This window comes from Mustela putorius, unplaced genomic scaffold, assembly GCF_011764305.1.
Source record: "Mustela putorius furo isolate JIRA1106 unplaced genomic scaffold, ASM1176430v1.1 tig00000430_pilon_pilon_pilon, whole genome shotgun sequence".
Classification (NCBI taxonomy): Eukaryota; Metazoa; Chordata; class Mammalia; order Carnivora; family Mustelidae; genus Mustela; species Mustela putorius.
Window position 1 is genome coordinate 7,400,136 of NW_025421377.1, and position 25,206 is coordinate 7,425,341.

General features: G+C 38.2%; 1 non-coding gene and 1 pseudogene across 1 annotated transcript; one reads left to right on the forward strand and one right to left on the reverse strand.

Annotated features, from left to right (window-relative positions):
* Positions 1–1,523: 1,523 nt before the first annotated feature.
* On the forward strand, positions 1,524–3,131 carry LOC101679958 (annotated as a pseudogene).
* A 17,313-nt stretch (positions 3,132–20,444) lies between these two features.
* On the reverse strand, positions 20,445–20,551 carry LOC123392082. The gene has a single exon (XR_006606744.1). It is a non-coding gene; the product is annotated as a U6 spliceosomal RNA (small nuclear RNA).
* Between the last annotated feature and the right edge of the window lie 4,655 nt (positions 20,552–25,206).

Consider the following 25,206-nt stretch of genomic DNA (forward strand, 5'->3'; position numbering starts at 1 on the left):
TGGATGGATGGATGGATAAATGAATAAATGACTGACCTACGGGATCATCTGAAGGCTTGTTCTAGGAAGACATGCCTCGATGATCTTGCAGAACATTCCAGCTCCTCCTGTCTTCTTCTGATGAGTTACTTAACATCACTGAGGCTTAGATTTCTTATTTATAAAATGAAAGCAATGCTACCCATTTCATTAGGTTGTTGTGAATCTCAGAGTAGGTAACTCATGGTGAGTGCTGATTCATGAACCAGACATTGTTCCTCATCACTCTCTATACATTTAGTCTATCTTCTACTGGCATAAGTTGTCCAGGGTTACACTAGGACAGTAGCAACCATGCTATAATGAGGCAAAATTATAATGTGGCTCCAAAAGCTCAGGAATTTTGAGTGTTCAGATGACTTTTTTTTTTTTTTTTTTTACTGGGCAGGAGAAGAACTATGTCAATTCCTCAATTCAGCTTACTTTACAATAGAAACCTTGTAAATTAGAGTATGTAAGAATACTCCCAAACTTCCACTTCCCACAAATTAAAGAATAAATATCATGAAGAACTTCCTGGCTTATGACACCTAAAAATGCTGGATAAAAGATGTTAAAATGCTTAAATGAGTTGTCAGAAAAATAATGGAAATCATTAGAGTCTAAAAATACAAGAAAATACAAATTTTCAAAGGTAACCACCCTAAAGTAATGGGACCCTGAAAACATTTGCTTATTCCTGGTGGCCTAGAGTCTTCATTTTAATGGAAATCAAGGAGGGATAAAGATACAATGCCTAGGACCTGAACAGGATGAACACACACACAAATCCCTAAATAGGCCAGGACCCAGAAGTTGACATCTTTAATGCAAGGGTAAACCAAAAGAAGAAAATCTAGCCCACAAAAGAACATAGTAAATAAATATTTTATCTCAATCTTGACTCTGAGTAGAGTCTAAAATTCCTATTCACAAGTAGTTCTCATAAGGTTTAGAGCCAGAATCTAGAATTTACACTCCATATGTGATCCCCAAATACCTAACCTTAGAATTTATTTTTTTTAAAGATCTTATTTATTTATTTGACAGAGACACAGCAAGAGAGGGAACACAAGCAGGGAGAGTGGGAGAGAGAGAAGCAGGCTTCTCTGTGAGCACAGAGCCTGATGCAGGGCTCAATCCCAGAACTCCAGGATCATGACCTGAGCCAAAGATAGTTGCTTAAGGACTGAGCCACCCACATGCCCCCTTAGAATTTAATTTAAAGTGACTCAAGATTACTAATGCCTTCCTAGGTAAATATACATACCTTAAGCAAAGGCCTCAAGTATTTCCTCAGGTAATTATAAACTCACTAAAATATAAAAATACAAAACACAAGAGGAAACAAGACATTTGAATGAGAATGAGTAGAAATAACAACAGGATTATAGTTACAAAAATGGCTGATATTGGAATTATCAATTAGGAAATATAAAGTGGTTAGGTTTGATATAATTATTTTTACAAAAAGAATATTTGAGGTATAATAAGGTATAGGAACTATGAAGTGTGATCAGGTAGATTTGTAAAAAGAACCAAATAGAACTTCCAGGTGAAAAAAAAAAAAAAACACATAATAAATGAACTAAAAACACAGTAGATGGATATAGCATTAGATACAATGAAAGAGAGAATTAATGAACTGGAAGGAAGAACTGAAGAGTTATTCAATATGCAGAAGAAGGGAAAAGAAATTGAAAAAAATTTAAATGAAAGTTAAGACACGTGAAGGAGATGATAGCAGTAGCCATTGTAGTCACGCTGTTATGGATACTCTGGGGTTTCTCTGAGAGGCTCTTGATCAGAGGTGTCAATGAAATATGTAAGCCACTACATAAGTTGTTCTGGATATTCCTAATGGATTGAATAACATGTTTGAAAATGGACTTGGGCCTCTGAAGACTCTGGGTTCTCAAATTACACAGTAGGGCTTTGATTGGTTAATCTTAGAAGCTTAAAGTGAAAATAAGAAAAATAATGGACAGGCATCTGGGTGGCTCAGTGGGTTAAAGCCCCTGCCTTCGGCTTGGGTCATGATCCCAGGTTCCTGGATCAAGCCCCACACACTGGGCTTGCTGCTCAGCAGGGATCCTGCTTCATTCTCTCTCTTTGCCTGCCTCTCTGCCTACTTGTGATCTCCATCTGTCAAATAAATAAATAAAATCTTTTTTTAAAAAAGAAAGAATATAATGGAACATTTTATTCTCTGGAACATATGGATTTCAAGGGCATCAAGAAGAGACCCAAATTAGATCTGGATCTTAAAAATGAAAGCGTAGGCGCTCATTTCAATGCCTATACCTCCAGAAAGTAGACCATATATTTGCCAAAGAACTCTTTAAAGATTTTCCAACAGCTTTAGAAATTCTTGATGATATAATGAAAAACAGTACATTGGGAGAAACAGAGTCAAAGCCAAGAAGTTGTTTTTTATTATCTACATGTCACAACTTATCAAAATACTGCTCTTCGATGGGTGATTTGGGGACCAATGGAAAACATCAACCCTAAAAATCATAAGGACTTAGTGAACTATGTAATCACATAAGGGGCCAAGAAGAGTCCCCAAGAATTTTCTATGATGAATAACTTGAGTTATCAAGGTTTCATTTTTGTGACTTTTGTCCACACCCAAAGAAGAAATACCAACTCTGCCTCCATGAAAATTCACAGGAAATAAGAACTGAATGAAGAATGACAAGGTGGCTTTGACACACCTCGCAAGAGCTGTTGAAACTGTTGGTTAGGCACATCCATATACAATCTCTTTCAGGAGTGTAAACACACTGATTGACAACTAAAATTGCCATTCCAGAGGAGGAATAAATTTATCTAGCAAAACAACTAAGTTCATTTGTCATGGCAACCTCTGTCCTAGCTTCTAGTCTTTCCATATTTCCTACACAGATATAGAATTGTAGGGAAGCTATATGAGTTGTGAATCAGCCATAATTGCAGACATGTTACATATTATTCCTAAAAAATAAATGTGATTATGGATTCATATCACTGAAAATAAAGTTGCATAAGCCAAAATTCCTCTAAAAACAAACATGTTGTTGCAACTCTATGGTTCAAGTTCAAATTATAATGATAATGTTATATTATAATAGAAGAATTCCCATCCCCTGAGCTTGAAGCTGACTGCAATGCAAGGGTAAAGAAAAAGAAGAAAATCTGAACTTAACACTGCAGATGCTAAGACAGTTCAAGATGTGTGCACTGAATATATTTAGGATGAGAGCTATTGCTGTTGTTAGTTTCATTGAGCAAGATTTTAACTGGATTTGCAGTAACCTATGCTGGTTTTGTGATTTAAATGCTCTTAACAAAAATATTTTTAATATACTGGTAGTTATAAAACTACCAGAGATCTGCATGTTTTAAGCTATTAAACTTTAAAGGAAAAAAATAAAAATGAACACATATATTTGAGAAAGAAGACATGGAGACTATAATTAAGATATCTAACACATTAAATTAGAATACAAGAAAGAAGTAATAGAGAAAACGAAGAAGCAATATTCAAAGAGATGTTTACAAAGAATTATTATGAATTTACAAAAGACAGAAATCCTCAGATTTAAGAAACCCATTGAATCTCCAGCAGAATAAATAAAAAGAAATACAAGACAGATAGATTCATTGTAAAGATACTACAGAACATCAAAAGATGGAAGGAAGGATATAGAAGGAAGGAAGGAAGGAAGGAAGGAAGGAAGGAAGGAAAAGGAGAGGAGGGGAGGGAGGAAAGGAGGGAGGGAGGAGAGAAAAGGGAAGGGAAGGAAAGGGAAGAGAAGAGGAGAGGAGAATTGAGAAGAGAAAGGAAGGGGAGGGGAGGGGAGGGGAGGGAGGGAGGGAAAAAAAGAGAACCTTAAAAGCAGCTAGGAAAAAAAGATTACTGGCAAAGGCAAATAAGTAAGTTAGATTGACATCTGATTTCCAAATAGCCACAATGAAAAATCTGAATATAATGGAATTTTCTTAAGCAGAAAGGAAATAACCATCAAGAATGATATGACCATAGGGGCACCTAGGTGTTCAGTCGTTAAGTGTCTGCCTTCAACTCAGGTCATGATCCCAGGGTCTTGGGATGAAGCCCTGCACTGGGGCTCAAGAGAAACCTGCCTCTCCCTCTCCCACTTCCCCTGCTTGTGTTCCCTCTCTCGCTGTGTCTCTCTGTGAAATCAATCAATCAATCAACCAATCTTTTAAAAAAAAGTATGCTATGACCATAGAAATTGTCTATCAAGAACAAAAATAAACTTAAGGCAATATTCAGAAACTAAAAAAATACAAAATACTCAGACTCTTTTTTTTTTATAACTAAACATCATTTATTTAATTTGCAGTGGCTGCTCTATAAGTTCTTTTATAGACATCATTTCACATATTGCTGCTTTCAGAACAGCAACTCTCACTTGCACACTCTCCCTCTCCCTCCTTTCTTCCTTCTCACCCCCTATCCTCAATTAACCAATTAGTCAATTTCTCAGTCTCTCTCTTGCTTTCCCTGTATCCTCATTTGTTCATCTCAAAGTGAGAACTCTTTTACCTCGAGTGGACATATAGCCCAGTGATTAGATATCCTACTCAATTATCTTCTTAAAGAAATATAATTATTCTTAAAATAATTATTTAATAAAACGTTTTCCATTTCTCATTTCACACTCAAGCTAAAACAATGACTTGCTTGTTTTCACATCTTAAACAAAATTAAACCTTTCTTCTTTAGCTCTAATTTCTTTCTCTTTTTTTCATAAAAATAAATAACTTTTTTTATTAACATATAATGTATTATTAGACCCAGGGGAACAGGTCTTTGAACCATCAGGCTTATACACTTTACAGAACTCACCATAACACATACCCTCCCCAACGTCCATAACCCAACCACCCTATCCCTACCCCCTCTCCCTGGCAACCCTTAGTTTGTTTTGTGAGAGTAAGAGTCTCTTACGGTTTTTCTCCCTCCTGATCCCATCTTGTTTCATTTTTTCCTTCCCTATCCCCCACACCTCCCACTTTGCCTCTCAAATTCTTCATGTCAAGGAGACCATATGATAATTCTCTTTCTCTGATTGACTTATTTCGCTCAGCATAATACCTTCTAGTTCCATCCACATCATTGCAAATGACAAGATTTCATTTCTTTTGATAGTTGCATAGTATTCCATTGTGTGTGTGTATATATATATATATATATATATATATATATATATATATATGTAATCTCAGTCTTTTGGTATCGGTATATATATATATATATATATATATATATATATATATATATATATATATGTAATCTCAGTCTTTTGGTATCGGTTGAGTCCTGATTTGTGACCCAGTATGTGGTCTATTCTTGAGAAGGTCCCATGTGAACTCGAGAAGAATGAGTATTCTGTTGTTTTAGGGTGGAATGTTCTGTATATATCTATGAGGTCCATCTGGTCCAATGTGTCATTCAATGCTCTTGTTTCTTTATTGATTTTCTGCTTCAATGATCTATTTCTGAGAGAGGAGTGTTAAGATCTCCAACGATTAGTGTATTCATATCAATATGACTCTTTATCTTGATTAACAGTTTTCTTATGTAATTGGCTGCTCCCATATTGGGGGCATAGATATTTACAACTGTTAGATCATCTTGGTGGATAGTCCCTTTAAGAATGATGTAGTGTCCTTCTGTATTTCTGACTAGTCTTTAGTTTAAAATGTAATTTGTCTGATATGAGAATCTCTACCCCAGCCTTCTTTTGAGGCCCATTGGCATGAAAGATGCTTCTCTATCCCTTCACATTCAGTCTGGGTGTATCTTTAGGTTCAAAATGGGTCTCTTGTAGACAACTTATGGATGGGTCCTGTCGTTTTATCCAGTCTGCAACCCTGTGCTGTTTTATGAGCGCATTTAGGCCATTCACATTGAGGGTGATTATTGATAGATATGTTTTTATTGACATCATGTTACCTTTGAAGTCTTTCTTTCTGTAGATTGTCTCTATATTTCTGTTCAATGCTATTCTTGGGCTTTTTCCTCCTTTAAAGAAGCCCCCTTAATATTTCCTGCAGTATCGGCTTGATGGTTGCATAGTCTTTTAAGCCTTGCTGGTTTGGGAAACTATCTCTCCATCCATTTTGAATGTCAGTCTTGCTGGATAAAGTATTCTTGGCTGCATGTTCTTCTCATTCAGTGCCCTGAATATATCTTGCCAGCCCTTTCTGGCTTGCCAGGTCTCTGTGGACAGGTCTGATGTTATTCTGATGGGCTTTCCTCTGTACGTAACGATCTTCTTTGTCCTAGCTGCTTTCAAGAGGTTCTGCCTACAATTATAATTCTTCATTCTTACTATTAGGTGTCTCGAGGACTTTCAAGAATCTGTAAACTTGGGGGGAAACCTTTCGGCCTCTAGTACATGAACACTGGTTCCATTCACGAGATTCAGAAAATTTTCATGAAGAACTTGTTCCACTATATCTTCTAGACTTCTTTCTTTCTCCTCCCCTTCAGGGATTCCAATAATTCTGACATTGGAAAGTTTCATGGAATCATTTATTTCTCTGATTCTGTTTTCGTGGCTTCTAAGCTGTTTGTTCCAGGCTTCCCCCTGATCCTTTCTCTCTATCTGTTTGTCCTCCAGATCATTAATTCTATCTTCTGTCTCAGTTACTCTAGCATTGAGAGAATTTAGATTAGATTGGAACTCATTGAGAGCATTGTAAGCTCATCCCTGGTAGCTTTCAGCTCTTCCCTAATATTGAAAACATGATCTCTGGTCGTTTTCAGTTCGGCCCTAATCAATTCCTTCTGGTCACCCATGGCTTTCTCCAACCTAGCTATTGCTTGGATAATTGTTAGCCTGAATTCTCTTTCCGACATATTGTCTATGTTGATAGCCATTAGCTCTGTTGCAGAAGGTCCATCCTCTGTATTTTTCTTCTGTTGGGCATTCCTCCTCCTAGTCATTTTGGTGAGAGATGGCTGAACGGGTGTAGCTGGGTGTATCGACTGTGGTGCAGTCAAGGTGCACCCTGGAATGCTTCTGAGCAATCAGGGTTCCCCACCCAATTGAGAGGAAAAAGAAAAGGAAAAGAAAAAAAGAGAGAGGGAGAGAGACAGGAACGAAAGGTGAGATAAAAGAGAAGGTTCAGCCCAAATGGGCCCCAAGGTAAGATTTATGAAGTATACAAACAGACACAGACAAACAAAAAGACTGATAAAAATATATGACAAAAGAAAAAACTATGTATATATATATTTGCATATTTATATATGCAAATAAAGGAAGAACCTCATCAAAAAGAACCCCGAGTGTAAGATTTATATACTATCAGGACAAATACAAAAACACAGAAATACTGGTGGAAGAAAAAGATGGGAGAGTGGTTGTAAATTCTCAGTGTGGGTGAGGAAAGTTGTTTTGATTCTTCCTGGATATATCTTGATATCTTTGTTAAAGGACTCAACTTTCCTAAGATAAGGGGGGATTAGGAATTGGTTTACCTATAGGGGTGGCATTGATTGGGGAAAGGGGATTACCTTGAAGTTTAACTCTATATGAATATTAGAAAATAAAAATTTAAAAAAAGAATAAACTAAACTAAACTAAAATTAAAAAAAAAGAAATTTAAAAAATAGAAATGCAAAAGGAAAACACAGGTGTATGTATCAAAAAGTTCAGGTTAGAAGGTAATATACCACGTCTTCTTTATCCATTCATTAACATATATCATCCATCTGTTGGTGGAAATCTAGGTTCTTTCCATAGTTTGGCTATTGTGGACATTGCTGCTGTAAACATTCAGGTGCACATGCCCCTTTGGATCACTACATTTTTATCTTTGAGGTAAATACCCAGTAGTGAGGTTGCTGGGTTGTAGGGTAGCTCTATTTTCAACCTTTCGAGGAATCTCCATGTTGTTTTCCAGAGTGGCTGCACCAGCTTACATTCCTACCAACAGTGTAGGAGGGTTCCCCTTTCTCCACATCCTCGCCAGCATCTGTCATTTCCTAACTTGTTAATTCTAGCCATTCTGACTGGTATGAGATGGTATCTCATTGTGGTTTGGATTTGTAGTTCCCTGATGCCGAGTGAGGTGGAGCACTTTTTCATGTGTCTGTTGGCCATCTGGATGTCTTTGTAGATATGTCTCTTTGTGTCCTCTGCCCATTTCTTGATTGGATTATTTGTTCTTTGGGTGTTGACTTTGATAAGTTCTTTATAGATTTTGGATACTAGCCCTTTATCTGATATGTTGTTTGCAAATATCTTCTCCCCTTCTGTCAGTTGTCTTTTGGTTTTGTTGAGTGTTTCCTTTGCTGTGCAAAAGCTTCTGATCTTGATAAAGTCCCAATAATTCATTTTTGCCCTTGCTTCCCTGGTCTTTGGCACTGTTTCTAGGAAGAAGTAATGTGGCTGAGGGCAAAGAGGTTGCTGCCTGTGTTCTCCTCAAGGATTTTGATGGATTTCTTTCTCACATTGAGTTCTTTCATCCATTTTGAGTCTATTTTTGTGTGTGGTGTAAGGAAATGGTCCAGTTTCATTCTTCTGCATGTGGCTGTCCAATATTCCCAATACCATTTGTTGAAGAGATTATCTTTTTTCCACTGGACATTCTTTCCTGCTTTGTCAAAGAGTAGTTGATATTGAGTGTCTGTTTATGGGCTCTCTATTCTGTCCCATTGATCTATGTGTCTGTTTTTTGTCAGTGCCGTACTGTCTTGATGATGACAATTTGTAATAGAACTTAAAGTCTGGAATTGTGATGCTGCCATCAGCATCATTAAAGCTGTGATGGCTTTTTTTTTTTTCAACATTCCTCTGGCTATTTGAGGTCTTTTCTGGTTCCATATAAATTTCAGGATTATTTGTTCTATTTCTTTGAAAAAAATTGATGGTATTTTGATAGGGATTGCATTAAACGTGTAGATTGCTTTAGATAGCATAGACATTTTCACAACATTGTTCTTCCAATCCAGGAGCACGGACCAGTTTTCTATTTCTTTGTGTCTTCCTCAATTTCTTTCATGAGTACTTTACAATTTTCTGAGTACAGATTCTTTGCCTTTTTGGTTAGGTTTATTCCTAGGTATCTTGTGTTTTTGGGTGCAATTACAAATGGGATTGACTCATTAATTTCTCTTTCTTCTGTCTTGTTGTTGGTATAGAGAAATGCAACTGATTTCTGTGCATTGACTTTTAAAAATTTTTTAATTTTTTATTTTTTCAGCATAACAGTATTAATTATTTTTGCACCACACCCAGTGCTCCATGCAATCTGTGCCCTCTCTAATACCCACCACCTGGTTCCCCCAACCTCCCTCCCCCTGCCCCTTCAAACCCCTCAGGTTGTTTTTCAGAGTCCATAGCCTCTCATGGTTCACCTCCCCTTCCAATTTCCCTCAACTTCCTTCTCCTCTCCATCTCCCCTTGTCCTCCATGCTATTTGTTATGCTCCACAAATAAGTGAAACCATATGACAATTGACCTCTCTCTGCTTGACCTATTTCACTCAGCATAATCTCTTCCAGTCCCGTCCATGTTGCTACAAAAGTTGGGTATCCATCCTTTCTGATGGAGGCATAATACTCCATAGTGTATATGGACCACATTTTCCTTATCCATCATCCGTTGAAGGGCATCTTGGTTCTTTCCACAGTTTGGCAACCGTAGCCATTGCTGCTATAAACATTGGGGTACAGATGGCCCTTCTTTTCACTACATCTGTATCTTTGGGGTAAATCCCCAGTAGTGCAATGGCAGGGCCATAGGGAAGCTCTATTTTTAATTTCTTGAGGAATCTCCACACTGTTTTCCAAAGTGGCTGCACCAACTTGCATTCCCACCAACAGTGTAAGAGGGTTCCCCTTTCTCCACATCTTCTCCAACACAGGTTGTTTCCTGTCTTGCTAATTTTGGCCATTCTAACTGGTATAAGGTGGTATCTCAATGTAGTTTTAATCTGAATCTCCCTGATGGCTAGTGATGCATTGATTTTTATATCCTGACACTTTACTGAATTCCTGTATGAGGTCTAGCAGTTTTGGAGTGGAGTCTTTTGGGTTTTCCACATAAAGTATCCTATCATCCGCAAAGAGTGAGAGTTGGACTTCTTTGCTGATTCGGATGCCTTTTATTGTTCTTTGTTGTCTGATTGCCGAGGCTAGGACTTCTAGTACTATGTTGCATAGCAGGGTGATAATGGACATCCCTGCCATGTTCCTGACCCTAGTGGAAAAGCACTCAGTTTTTCCCCATTGAGAATGATGTTCGCTGTGGGTTTTTCATCGATGGCTTTGATGATATTGAGATATGTACCCTCTATCCCTTACTTTGAAGAGTTTTGATCAAGAAAGGATGCTGTACTTTGTCAAATGTTTTTCCAGCATCTATTGAGAGTATCATATAGTTACGGGGTCCCAGCTCAAAGATCAGTGGCATGACTGTGCCATGGATCACAGTTTAAGGTAACTCTGAGCTGAGAGCTCACTCCTTGGCTCCATCTCTGTAGCTGGCTTCCCCTCTTTAATACCTGCAAGCTCTGTGACACTCAGACACCCCTGATCCTCTGTGACTCCATGGGACCTGAGACCACACTGTCCCCATGAGGGCTCCACTCCCACTTAGCCTCTGGAGCAATGTCCTCAGTGAGCAGACTTTTAAAAGTTCAGATGTTGTGCTCCATTGTTCCACCACTTGCTGGGAGCTGGCCCCTCCCCTCATGGTCTATCTTCCTGGTTGCTTTGGATTCACTTCTCTTCACATTCTACCTTTCAGAAAGTGGTCAATTTTCTGTTTCTAGAATTGCTGCTCTTCTCTTTGATCTCCTGTTGAGTTTGTAGGTGTTTGGAATGGTTTGATAACTATCTAGCTGAACTCCTGTGACCCAATGTCATCTCAGTCTGTTACTCCTCTGCCATCTATTCAGACCCTCTCAAAAAGAATTTCTAGAAGATGTAATCAAGAAAGATGAATGAGCCCCAGGGAATTCTGAGATACAGGAAGATATCATGAGCAGAGAAAATGTTAAATCAGTGGGTGAATCTAAAACAACATTGTAATTTGAGAGGTTAATGACTAGAAGAACTAAAGTATTGGATAATTATAGCAAATACTCATAAGTGGGGAAAGGACAATCAAAATTCAAGCATTTTAAGTTGTTTATATCACTTGAGAAAAGAATAAATGAATGAATTCACTTTAGACTTGCTAAATTAAAATGCATTCTATAATTTATAGGGAATCATTTAAAAATAAAAATGGAGATATAATTTCCAATTAGTTGAGGGGAAAATTAAATGAGGGAAAAACCAAACTTAATCCAAAATAAAGTAATTAAAAAAGAGAAAAAGGCATGTAAAAAGATAAAAAGAAAACACAACATAAATGGCAAAACAAATTCAAATACACCAGTAAACACATAAACTCTTTAGTTAAAAGTCAAAGACCATCAGACTGATAAAGTAACAAATCCACCTATATGTTATTTACAAGAGACCCAAATAAAAGGACACAAAAAAGGTTCAGAGCAAAAGGATGAACAGATATTATCATGCAAATACCAAATAAAAGTTAAGTTGACATTAGATAAAATAAATTTTAAATCACAAAACATATAGAGTTACTACATAATTTTTTTAAAAATTAAACTTGTTAACAAGGTATAGGAACTATAAAATTAACACACTTAACACCATAGTGAGAATTTTTAATATATCTTTCTTAGTAAATGGGAGACCAGAGAGACAAAAGAACAAGTAAAAATATGAACTTGAGGGGCGCCTGGGTGGCTCATTGGTTAAGCCGCTGCCTTCGGCTCGGGTCATGATCTCAGGGTCCTGGGATCGAGTCCCGCATCGGGCTCTCTGCTCAGCAGGGAGCCTGCTTCCTTCTCTCTCTCTCTGCCTGCCTCTCAGTGTACTTGTAATTTCTCTCTGTCAAATAAGTAAATAAAATCTTTAGAAAAAAAAATATGAACTTGAGCAATATAATTGACAGGCTTGATCTAATGGACATGTATAGAACAATATATATAAATTTTGGTCATTAACATTATTTTCAATCATACATAGAATACATATGAAAGTTGGTTATGTGTAAGACCACAAAATAAGTCTCAACAAATTTCAAAAAATCAGAATTTATACAAAACAAGTTATCTGACTAGTATATAATTATGTAGGAAGCTAATAACAAAAATATAATCAAATCTTTTTTGTTTTGAAATTTTAAAAACATACTTCTAAATAACTTTAATCAAAGAAGAAATTAAAAGGAAAAAATTTAAATACCTAAAATGGAAAGATAGTAAAACATGTGTGATGCAGCCACAGCAATACTCAGAGGGAAATTTGGAAACTTAAATGTTTTGCTCAAAAAAAAAAAAAGTCCGAAATGTTAGCAAGCTAAGTATGTAACCTAGGAATGAAGTAATAGAAAAACAGAAAATAATTAAAGTAGAAAGCAGTAGTAAATATACAAGCTTAAGTTAATGAAATTTTAAAAACCAGAATATTATCAAAGTAAAATTTGTCTCCTTCTAAACAGTAATAAATCAACAAAATTCTGACTAAATTGAAAAGAGAAGAAAAAAGAGAAGGAATGAATTAACAATTTTTGAAATAATTAAGTGAACATCATTACTATTGCAGAATAGATTGATGGGATAATAGTGAGTATTAGTAACAACTAAATTTGAAAACATAGATAACATGAACAAATTTAAAGGAAAAACACAAAAACAAAAGCAACTCTAGAAGATATAGATAACCTAACTAATCCTACATTTATTAAAGAAATAAAATAAATAATTTAAAATCTCTCCACAAAGTCAAAGTCAGTCCTAACATTTTAGTTGAGCATTCAACAAACATTCAAAGAACAGATAATGTCCATCTTGCACAAACTTAGAGAGCAAAAAGGAAGGGGGGAAGGAAGGAAAGAAATACTACACATGGAGTGTCTATATGCAGTAGACATACTTCCCCCTATTACTACCACTAAATAGAGTTAAAACCACTAACATTATACATGAAAGAAATATAAGAAGACTAGGACTTTCGAGAAGGTCTAATGACCTCATGACCCAAAGAATGGCACAGTGGTGAATGCTCTGAGTTTTATTTTTCCTCTTCATCTTACACTGGATGCTGGAGAAGCTGACAACCAGGAAGTTTCAAGGGACACAGACAAAGAATGTCCTCCCAAAGTTTATAAGACTATTGTAACTTGATACCAGGACCAGAAAAAGATAGTATAAGATAGGAAATAGACCTCAGGTAAGATAGCAGAAATAAAAATTAATAAAATGTCTGAAAATAAAATTGAGAAAAATTTTCAGAAGACATCCAGGTGTAAAATATGAAAGAGAAGATAAGAAAAGATTAGAAAACCAAAGATAATCAAAAAGATAGGAAATATCAGAGAATCAAAAGCATAGGTCTAATATCCTACAAATAGAAGTTCCAAAAGAGCAAACAGAGAAAATAGAAGGAAAGAAATTATGAAATATATAAAACAAGAAAGTCTCTTAGTACTAAAGAAAGAAGTTTCTGGATTGAAAAAAAACCACTGAGTATCCATTATGATAAAAGAAGATCAGGCCACATAACATTATTGCCAAATACTAAAATACTAAATTATGCTTACTGCTGTATACCCAGTGACTAGAACAAGTATCTGCACTTTTTGTGTAGTATGTCAACTACATATAGGGCATCAGGAATTATAATGAGATAGGACTTAACATATATCCAACTTCTGTGATACTTTTTTTTTTTTTTTTTTTTTTTTTTTGTAGTGGGATAGTTCAAAGAAACGAAAAATAAGATGTGGCTCTTTTAACTCTGGATAGAAAAAGATATGTTCTATCAATTTCTCATGTCTATAAAGATGACCCTCTGTTTCTTCCAAGGTAGTATGTATTCTAGAATGTACTGTATGCTCTTTTTCCATTCTGTGAACGTTGGGAAATAGAGAAGAAGGGTAGAGATTCACCAATCCATTCAATTAAAACCTATGTACTGTTTCTGGTTCCAGGACAAAATGGAATAGACACAGTTCCCCCATTACTCCCACTAAATAGAGTTGAAACCACATTATATATAAAAGGAATATAAGAAGACTTGAGCTTCAGAGAGAAGGCAGACTGTCTAATGACCTCATGACCCAAAGAATGGCACAGAGGTGAATGCCCTGGGTTTTATTTTTCCTCTTTATCTCAGACTAGATGCTAGAGCAGCAGACAATCAGGAAGTGCCACTGGACAGAGACAAAGAATGTCCTCTCAAAGTCTATTCTCTCTACAAAGGACCAGGAAAGGAACAACCTAGCAAGACAGTAAACTTTTAGACAGTAACTACTGTACTCTAGGTAAACACCTTGGAGAAAAAATGTGGCCCCACCACCATTATCAAAGGCCAAATAGGAGCAGTATCAAGTGCTCCTTTCCCTCCCAGCCAACTTGTATCAGTGGAGGCCTGGTAAGGAGTCTGATCTCCTACCCACCCAGCCATAATGAGATACCATGCCTCTCAGTGTCCACAGAGGCCAAGAGGAAAACCTCAACTTCTCTCCATCAGATAGGAGTAAGACAGTGCCCACTATCCTCTCTATCAGCACTGTATCAAAGAGAATCTATTAAAACAGAAGAGTCAAATAAGATTGACTCCAATAATATAATATTCAAAATATCCAAGATACAATTTTTAGTATGCTAAAAACCAGGGGAGGAAAAATCTAGGAAAAATCTCAACTTGAATGAGAAAATACAATCAGTAGATGCCAACACAGAAATGACATAAATGTTGACATTATCTGACAAAGATTTTATTTATTTATTTTTAAATATTTTATTTATTTATTTGACAGAGAGAGACACAATGAGAGAGGAAACAGAAGGGGAGTGGGAGAGGGAGAAGCAGGCTTCTCCCTGAGCAGCAAGCTTGGTGCAGGGCTCAATTCCAGGACCCTGGGATCATGACCTAAGCCACCCAGACACCCGATGACAAAGATTTTAAAGCAGTTATCACAAAAATGCTTCAACAAACAATTACAAATATACTTGAAACAAATTGAAAATAGAAAAAAAACTCAGTAAAAAAATAAAAAATATATAAAGAAAAATCAAATAGGAATTTAAGAACTGGAAAAATAATCCAAATTTTAAAACTCACTGAATGGGCTCAATGACAGACTAGAGAGGACAGAGGAAAGAATTAGTGCTTAGAGATAGAACAATTACAATCGGAACAGAAGAAAGAAAAGAAAAGAAAAAATAAAATAAAAACAAAAAAATAAATTAAAAACATATTTAAGCCCTCACATATCAATTATTACATTAAATGTAAGTGGTTTGAATATACCAATTAAAAGACAGAAGCTGGCAAATTAGATTTAAAAACATGACCTAACTCAGTGGCACTTGGCTAAGCGATCAGTATGGGAAAGTGGCATTTGGCTGAGTGAAAAAAGTCAGTCTCAAAAGGTCATATACTGGGGCGCCTGGGTGGTTCAGATGGTTAAGCATCTGCCTTAGCTCAGGTCATGATCCCAGAGTCCTAAGATCAAGCCCCGCATAGGGCGCCCTGCTCAGCGGGAAGCCTGCTTCTCCTTCTTCCACTCCCCCTGCTTGTGTTCCCTCTCTCACTGTATATCTCCCTCTCTCTATCAAATAAATAAATAAAATATTTTTTAAAAAGATCATATTCCAAATGATTCCATTTATATAACATTCTAAAAAAAATGACAAAATTATAAAAATAAAAAGCAGATTAGCCACTGCCAGGGGTTAGGAATGGAGGGGAAAGGGCTGGGTATGACTATAAAAGGAGATCTTTGTGATAATGGAACAGTTCTGCATCTCAACTTTGGTTGGTGGTTACATGAATCTATACATATGATAAAATGGCATAGAACCACACACACACACACATTTCAGCAATGTCAGTTTCCTCTTTTGACATTATTCCATAGTTATGTAAGGTATAATCATTGGGGGAAAATGAGTGAAAAATACACAGGACTTCTCTGTACTACTTTTTCAATTTCCTTTGAATTTATAATTTTTTCAAAGTAAAAAGCCTATCAAGCACTTATTTTGCCAAGTCTTGACATTAAGGATGAACAAAACAGAGCTTTAGAAAATCCTGTCATCTGGTTGACTATAATCCTTTTAAGAAAGTGGGTAAAACCCAAATATATTAAAAATACAAATAGCAACAGAAAGAGGGTTGTAGCTATGAGTAGTTTTGGGGTTACAAAGTCCAACAACACCAAGACCCAAGTATTGAGTCTTTAGAATAACATTCAAAATGGTAACTATTGAAAAAATAGTTAATTCAATGTCAAATTTATACAATCAGGGTAAAAAGTAGAGTATCCCCAAAAGTGGATCAAAGGCCTTACCCCAGAACAGCCCTCAGTTTTCTGCATATAAACTTATCTAAAATAAATCTACCACATACAACATTCATGTGCTGAGTGGCATGTCTTTCCCATACTGATCACCACTTGCTCACTCAGCATACTTGCCAACCTGAGTAATGGGATGTGAGCCTGGGCACAGGCCCTATTCACAAGGACAGCTGCCCATGCTCTGGGAGGGCCTCCAGGGGCACACATATTATGCAGACCCTCCACGGAGAGCAATCCATCACTTCTCATGGGACCCTTCCCTCTCATACCCCCACATTTTAGTGAGACTGCTATTACCAAGATCTCACTTTTCTTGGCATTGAGCTGTTAGAAATTTTTGTTCTTTGTTCTCTCTCCACCCCCCACTCCTTTTTTAAACAAATTAAAGGCAATTTATTATATAACATTCTGTGCCTACAATGGAATATGTGAAAAACATGTAAGCCCCTTTGGCCAACAGAAGATCCCAATATTAAAAATATAATTGAAATTAGCCATGTCTTCCTCTCCCATTCCCATCCTCCTGCCTTCTCCTCAAATATTCAACCACTTTCCTGATTTTTGTGTTTATCATACCCTTGCTTTTTAAAAATAATTGACCACAATGTCTTTCTCCCCAAACAATATTTGCTCAGCTCTGAGAAAGTATGGATAGTGCTTTCACCATGGTCTTATACATATCTCCTAATGCACATGTGCAAGGGTTTCTCTAGGGTATGTACCCAAGAATAAAATTGTTGGACCACAGAAATGTAACCTTTACCTGTGCTAGATATGCCAAGTTATTTTCCAAAGAACTTGTGCTCTTTTATAGTCCCAACTGTAGTATATAAGGTTCTGTTTTTCCACATCCTCACCAACATTTAGTATTATCACACTTCAGAATTTTTTGTCCATCTAGTGGATATAAAATGATATCTCATTATGATTTTAATTTGTATTTCCCTGATTATTAACAAAGTTGAGAATCCTTTAATTTTATGTATTTTTAAAAAGATTTTATGTATTTATTTGGCAGAGAGAGTGAGAGAGCACAAGCAGGGGAAGCATCAGAGGGAGAGGGAGACTGACATGGGGCTGGATCCCAGAATCCTGGGATCATGACCTGAACCAAAGGCTGACACTTAACTGACTGAACCAACCAGGAACCCTAAGAATTTTTAAATTTTTTTAAAGATTATTTATTTATTTAGTGAGTGGGAGAGAGAAAGACACCATGAGAACAGGAGGGGCAGTGGGAGAGAGAGAATCTCAAGCAGACTCTGTGTTGAGCAAATAGCCCAATGTGGAGTTCGATCCCAGGACCCTGAGATCATGACCTGAGCCGAAACCAAGAGTTGGATGCCACTCAGTTGCCTCAAAGTTGAGAATTTTTTAGTTCTTTATTTATTTTTGTGAATTATATCATGTTTATTTTTGGGAATTACAACATGTTTTCTAAACATTTTTTTGACAAGTTGCAGACATCCTTTATATATTCTGGGACCTATTGCTTTGTCAGATGTAGTATCAAGATTTTTCTCAGAGTTCATGGCTGATCTTTTTATTCTCTTCATGATATTTTCAGTAAGCAGAAGTTGTTAATTTCAATGAAGTGAAATTTGTGACTTTCATTTCCATAGAGAAGAGGAATTCATTGTGAATGGGAAAACTTGGGATCTTTTAGAAAAAAAAACTACAGCAGAGTGACCCTTACAGCCTTTAGGTAGAGAAGGATTTCTTAAACAAGACCCAAAAAGTGTTCATCATAAACCATGGCTGTGTTAACAAACATTTTTTAAAGATGGTTAGAATAAATCAGGAGGATAAGCTGAGCCCTACCCACTGTTGTTTTTATTATTTTCCCAGGAGAAACAGAGCACTCTGTGTTGCTCTCGAAGGGGCAGTCTCAGAGCAAAGGGCTGTTGGTGTGGCCCCAGTAACAGCCCCAGTCCCATCCTTCTCACCTCGAGGCCACCACCTTCCCAGAAGGGAGGCACAGGGACCTGCAGTGGTTTCTTCACCTTTAGTTCTTTTTTGTTCCTAGGGCTGATGGGGGTCTGTTTCCGCTAATCTGAACTGTGGCAAAATGCTCCAGGATGTCTATTCTTCTGGTTACATATGGAATTTCCTGGACTTCATTTGATTGCTTGGGATGGGGGCTGATTAGACGCAGCTATTTCTAGGCATCCTTGCCTTTTCTTTCCTGAAAAACCATTGTGTTAGCAACATATTTTTAGGTGGGGCTATGTTATTCACATACATTTTTTTTTCTTTTCACCAATTTCAAACCAAGTTTTCTTCCAGAAAAAAAAACATACTAGCAATGAGGGCTACTTTCAACAATTCTCTTCTTTGTAATACTATTTATATAGTCCTTATAATACTGTACTTTAACATATTTATAATTTTAAGGCCCATTTTTCCCATGTGCAAGCTCATGAGGCTTCCCTCAATCCTTCTCATCACCCCCTACTCCTTTTTTCATCTATCTGTTTATGGGTCATTATCCCCTTCTCCATCAACATCTTCTCAGCATAGCTGAATGCTCCAGGGAGACTGGGTTGGTGTGAGGCTCTGCCATGATGAATGGGTTTCTTTTCACTCTTTGGTAATGAGCTGGCTTCCACTAACAGCAGCTAATTTCTCTGTAGCTACTCGGAGTAAGTAGATTAGGTTACCAGTATCACTGCTTCTCTCATTCTAGAATCAATGAGCCAATTCCCATGATCACCACCTATAAATCAGGCAAAGCTACTTTATAGAAATCCTAGTAATTGATTAGTAGGCATTTTCTGAAATGAATCATTTACAAGACAATGTCTTGGTCCCTGACCTATTTCTGAGGCAATTAGGACCTATGAGTTGTTTATTGGTTGACTTCTTGATAATGGCCATTTATTCTGGTATAATACCTGAATCTTATCCCTAGTTTCTAGTGTTTGGGCCAACAGCTCTTTCTCATTTCTTTGTCCTAGGCTTCTTTCCAAAACCTTCTCAGATAGATGCCCAGTCTGTGAGGTTCTATCTACCTGTTGATTTTGTTGGCACTGAAATGTCATGGTTGTTTTGATCCTTGAAGCAAGTCATAGCCAGGATCTGCCTCCTCCTGCTTTACCTTCCCAGGTTGAGCTGACCATATGAGAGGAAAAGTATGAAGTAATGTATAGGCAGAGGACACAAAGAATGCCCAGCTTCTCATCCCAAGACCTGTATGGTAATGTGGCATGTCAAGAGAGAACAACTGCTCTCCAGCATTAGGTTCGCTTGAAGCGGAAATCCTTGTTTTTCCAGATAAGCAGAAGGTATTTATGATTTTGTATAAGCCAGGCACTAAATTATATACTGTACCTTGAAACCTGACTGTGGGGTTGGGTGGGGGGCACCTGGGTGGCTCAGTCGGTTAAACATCTGACTCTTGGTTTCAGCTCAGGTCATGATCTCAGGGTTCTGGGATTGAGTCCCACATTGAGCTCCCTACTCAGCAGAGAATCTGATTCTCCTCTCCCTTTGCTCAACCCTCTCTATGTGTGCTTTCTCCTTCTCTCACTCTCTCTTTCAAATAAATAAAATCTTTTTAAAAAGTCTGAGCAGAACAAGAGGTCATATCATCACTGGGTACTTTCTGTGAACAAGGTGATTTGTGTTAAGAGTTTTACCTACACCCTCCTATTTAATTGTATAACCATATTGGTCCTGGGTGTTATCACCTATATGAAAAACAAGGTGGAGAAAAGTTGCGTACATTTTCTAGATCAATCAACTAACAAGTGAAGAAAAATTCAAACATGCAGTTAGCTAACTCAAGAGAGTGCTTTTAACCACTACAACATACTGGTTCCCCTTAAAAGGAATAAATGATAAGCCAGAATTACATGATACTAAGTAAAAGAAGGTCACAGAAAGGAGAGTTCTCAGCAGGTTAGAGTAGTCCTGTGCTATAGGTTAGAAGGGAGGGGTCCATAAGGAGCACCTAATCCCACGTTTCTCAAACTTTTTGAAAAAACATGTGATTAAAATCATATAACGTAAAAAAATATGGACTGCTTCACGAAGTTGCATGGCATCCTTGCAAAGGGGCCACAATAATCTTCTCAGTGTCATTTCAGCTTTAGCATATGTGCTGCTAAAGAGAGCAGTCTCAAACTTTTAAACTTCCAAGCTACAACGTGAAATATATTTTACATCATGACCCAGTAAACACATGCACAAATAACTGAAATAAAATTTTACTACGCAATATTTTCCCTACTCCATGTGGTGCACTTCATTTTTCTACTATGTTTTATATCTTTCTTTTAAAATAATTCTGGTTAGGGGCACCTGGGTGGCTCAGTGGGATAGAAGCCTCTGCCTTCAGCTTGGGTCATGATCCCAGAGTCCTGGGATTGAGCCCTGCATCAGGCTCTCTGCTCAGGGGGAGCCTGTTTCCCCCTCTCTCTCTGCCTGCCTCTCTGCCTACTTGTGATCTCTGTCTGTCAGATAAATAAATAAAATCTTTAAAAAAATAATTCTGGTTATAGTCTATTAAATAGACTTTATGACCTAGAAATACTGGTCTAGAAACCTCAACAGATGGGGTACTTGAGATCTAGAAATGCCTTGGGTACCTAGTGCAATATCTTGCCAATAGTAATTCTAAATGTTTTGTTTTCTTTCCTTATGTGACTCAGCACACCCACACAGCACCTCAGTGGCAGAGCTGGGATGGAATGCAGATTTCCTGACTCCTGATCCACAGTTTTTCTCTCAAGGAAAGTTTGTCAGAGAGGGACTCTCCCATGCCAGAGTTTCCTCACAGGTGTGGGTAGAAGTAGGAGGAAACAAACAGTGAAGTTGTGGAAGACTCACACTGTGGCACCCCCCAGTGGACCTTGCCCAAGGTCACTGGGTGCTAGAACGAGTTAATTCTGAAGCTGATGCTTTTTCTCTGGTTGTCTGTATTGGTTGCTCAGTGAAATCACCTGGGAGCTCTTTAACAATACTAATGTCCAGGCTACATTTGGATGAATTTCATCTAATTAGTTAAGGATGGGGTATGTTCTAAAAGCTCCTCAGGTGATTTTAATACAGTGACCATCTCAGTAAGAAGATATCCTTTAAAACTATTCCTGCTTAAGGTGCCTGGGTGGCTCAGTTGGTTAAGTGACTGCCTTCAACTCAGGTGATTGACCCTGGAGTCCTGGGATGGAGTACAACATTGGGCTTCCAGCTCCATGGGGAGTCTGCTTCACCCACTGACCTCCCCTCTCATGCTCTCCTCCCTCTCTTTCTCAAGTAAATAAACAAAATCTTTTTTAAAAAAAGAAAACTATTCCTGCTTATCCTTCAAACTCCAGCCAAAATGCCTCTTTCCCAGCCTGATAGCATTCTGACTGAAATTTACAATCAAAAGTAACAGCTGGGGCGCCTGGGTGCCTCAGCGGGCTAAAGCCTCTGCCTTTGGCTCCGGTTGTGATCCCAGAGTCCTGGGATCGAGCCCCGCATCGGGCTCTCTGCTCCTGGGGGAGCCTGCTTCCTCCTCTCTCTGCCTGCCTCTCTGCCTGCTTGTGATCTTTGTCTGTCAAATAAATAGATAAAATCTTTAAAAAAAAAAAAAAAAGTAACAGCCTTTCCATTATTGTATTCAGCCAGCACTCCTAGAGCCTTTCATCCTGTGTTTATATCCCCTGCTAGATGATGCACTTACTGAATGTGGAGCTTATGCCTTACTCATCTTTGTATCCAAGTGTGCAATAAATATTTACAGGATGCCCTTTGCTCGGATGGCTCTTCTCCCCTAAACCACCCAGACCTCCAAAATGTGCTGTGATTCAGCTATAACTCCTAATGAGGGTGCTGGAAATTCTCCCCCAGATGATGGGGCATCTTCTACAGATAGCACTTGTCCTTGTCTTCTACTAAGGACAAGAAGGACGCTCACTGGAGGAGCTGGAGAATCTTGAGCAGGGGAGACAGCAGTCCCTGAAGACCGTGAGACTGCAGCATCTCTTCTCGTGTGCCTGGGCTTTCTCTCAACAATCTTTCTCCTCCAGTGTCTCCTCCTCTCAGATTTCTGACAAGGCAGTGTGGCCCAGGGTGCAGAACCCGGGACAGGAAGTGGAGAAGACGGACTTCCTGTCCGGGTCACGACCGTCTGCGTGTGGCACGGTAGAGCTCACTTTTCGATTTTTGTTAGCTGAGAATGACAGCATTCCTAACTAAATTGTCACCCTCTACTTCTTTCCCTTGGGGATTGTATTATATAAGACCTCATATATGAAAACAAGCTTCGTTTGGGTCCTTGAGCTTTTCTAAGGACAGCTTTGTATAAATATAAGATACCTTTTGTTATTGTTTATAGCCCAAGGGATTTGCGGAAAGAAGTTGAGAGCCAGCGATGCTCTTTTTTACAGGCAGAAAATAGCTGCTGGAAAAACAACCTGCTGTGTAGAGCACAATGTTCTTATCGAACAGACAGAATTATCTTTCCCAGGCAGCCATGAACACAAAACACCTGGTGCACACGTTTCCTGCCCCTTCACATATTTTGAAAGAAAGGGACCTTTACCCTGACCTGTCAAGCAGTGATCTTCATGAACTTCTGTCCCCAGGCTCTGCGACAGTTTTCTTGGCTTGCTGCTATGGACTTCAATGGTAAACATAGCTGATCGTCACTTGATGGGACATCTTCTACAGATAGCACTTGGAACTTATCAGATCCACACATGTGCCTTTCTCTTTCCTTAAAATGCAGCCACTGGATGGGTTAAGAGTCGGGGGCTTCCTACCACATCTTCCCAGCACTGTGTTGGGTGTTGCTGAGAAAAAGGGGGACCTGAAAGACTTGATCCTGACCCAGTGATTGTTTAAAATCTTTGTGGAAAAATAAACAAAATAAACCCACTGAAAACACTTAGCAAACAATACAAATCTATTCATAGTAAGATTCACTTTCTACCTTAAAGTCTCAAAGGTGTTTAAAGAAGGTAGAAAACAGTGTGGGCAAGTTTTATGGAGGACGAGGACACAATACAGAGAGAAGGTGCTCAATCATAGTATTTAGTATGAAGGAAACTTGAAATGGGCCTCGGAGGACAAAGAGCATCAAAAATGGCAGAGGAAGAAGAAAATAGCCATGGTTGGAAAAGTCCTGTAGCACAGTGGTTTAAGTATTGACTGTGGAGGGAGGTGGATTAACCTAGGTATGGCAGGTACCATCTGTGTTTCTGAGCAAGTTAAGTAACATCCCTAAACTCTAATCTCCTCTTCCATGATAAGTGAGTACCAACAACACCTCCAGCATAGATTTGGGGGGAGAACTGAATGAGCTAATATAGGCAAACTCTTACCACAATATCAGGCATAGAGTAATGTTCAAACAATATTTGTTGTTGTTATTGTTACTATTAGGGAAAATGTGAACAAAGGCAGGAATTACTTAGTCTGTAATAAAATAATCAAAATATTTGAATTACGTGTGATTCGTGTGAATTCAAGCAGACAGAACCTGCCCCCATCGGCACTGTGAAGAAAAGAAAACATATATTACCTCCTCAAGCTCCGATTTCTTGCTTTTTCCTTCTTTTAGCATCCTCCCCACTGCTTCCATAGCCCCACCTTGTCAAAATGAGCTCACAATCCTTATTCTTTGTCCTCCATCCCCACTGATTCCCCCACTTCCTCTCACCCAGGGCTGGATGAGAGCCTGGTGAATTATAAGGAAAGCCTCTGCAATTGTGGCCTTTCAGACTACAAGGATAGAATAAGAGGTCTGAGGATGGAGATACTCTCGGATGTTTCTTGATCCTATCAATTCTTATGTATAGATAGATTCCATATATAGATCGCCAGACTCCTCTAACATAAGGAGCCCTCAGCAGGACAATTTCAAGTTCCTTTACAGATCAAACTTTCAAGAGCGAGAACTGAAGGAATTTCCAATATATCTTTCTGAGAAAGTTGTTTTTTTCTCATTATGCAGTCTTTATTTCATGATTAGGCTGTCCTCTTAGTGTTGGGTTGAGAGAAGGGACAGGAAAGAGTACAGAAGTCTTTTATTACCTTACCTCTCCAGCATATAGCCAAAAAAATGAAAAGCAGGAGCAGGGGAAGCCTGTTATAGTAGAGTCCTTGGAATCAGAGGCTGAGTCAGGGATCTTAGGCAAATGCTCACTGGAAGGATTTGTAAGGAAGTGACAGAAGCAAGACAGGGCAGAGAAGCAAAGTGAGGACATGGGTTCAGCTGTGGTCCAGCCTCAGATCAGTCCTATAGGAAGTTCTGGGACAGGGGTGGCCTCACAGAATTGTCCCACCTGGAGGCAAATGGGTTGGGCCTTTATACTACTTCATCAGTAGTTGTCACCAAGTCACACCCAGAAGTCAGGGGACAACCTCCCAGGCAGTTCTGGATGGATCAGCTCCAGAGGACCAAGAGCAAGTCTTCAGTGATGGGTGTGGCTCTAAGCCATTGGTCACCAACACTCACAGCAGCTGAGTGACAAAAGAACTGGTCTGGTGAAAGAATCCGAGCAGCACAGCAAAAGCCCTTACCACACCCCTAAAAATAAAGACAGTAGAAAGTGTTTACTCCTAGAAGGATTATCCATGTCTTTATTAAAACCTATCTACTCCTACTAGATCAAGTCTCTCTGGACTAGAGCCTCATTCCTTAACAGATTGGAAATAGCAAGAGAGAAGAGAGTGTAGAAACTCTTAAAGGTAAATACAGCAATTGAGGAGTTAAAAAACAAAAACAAAAACAAAAACCAGGAACTCCAAAAAGCATGGGAGTCTGGAACCTTGGAGTATAAAA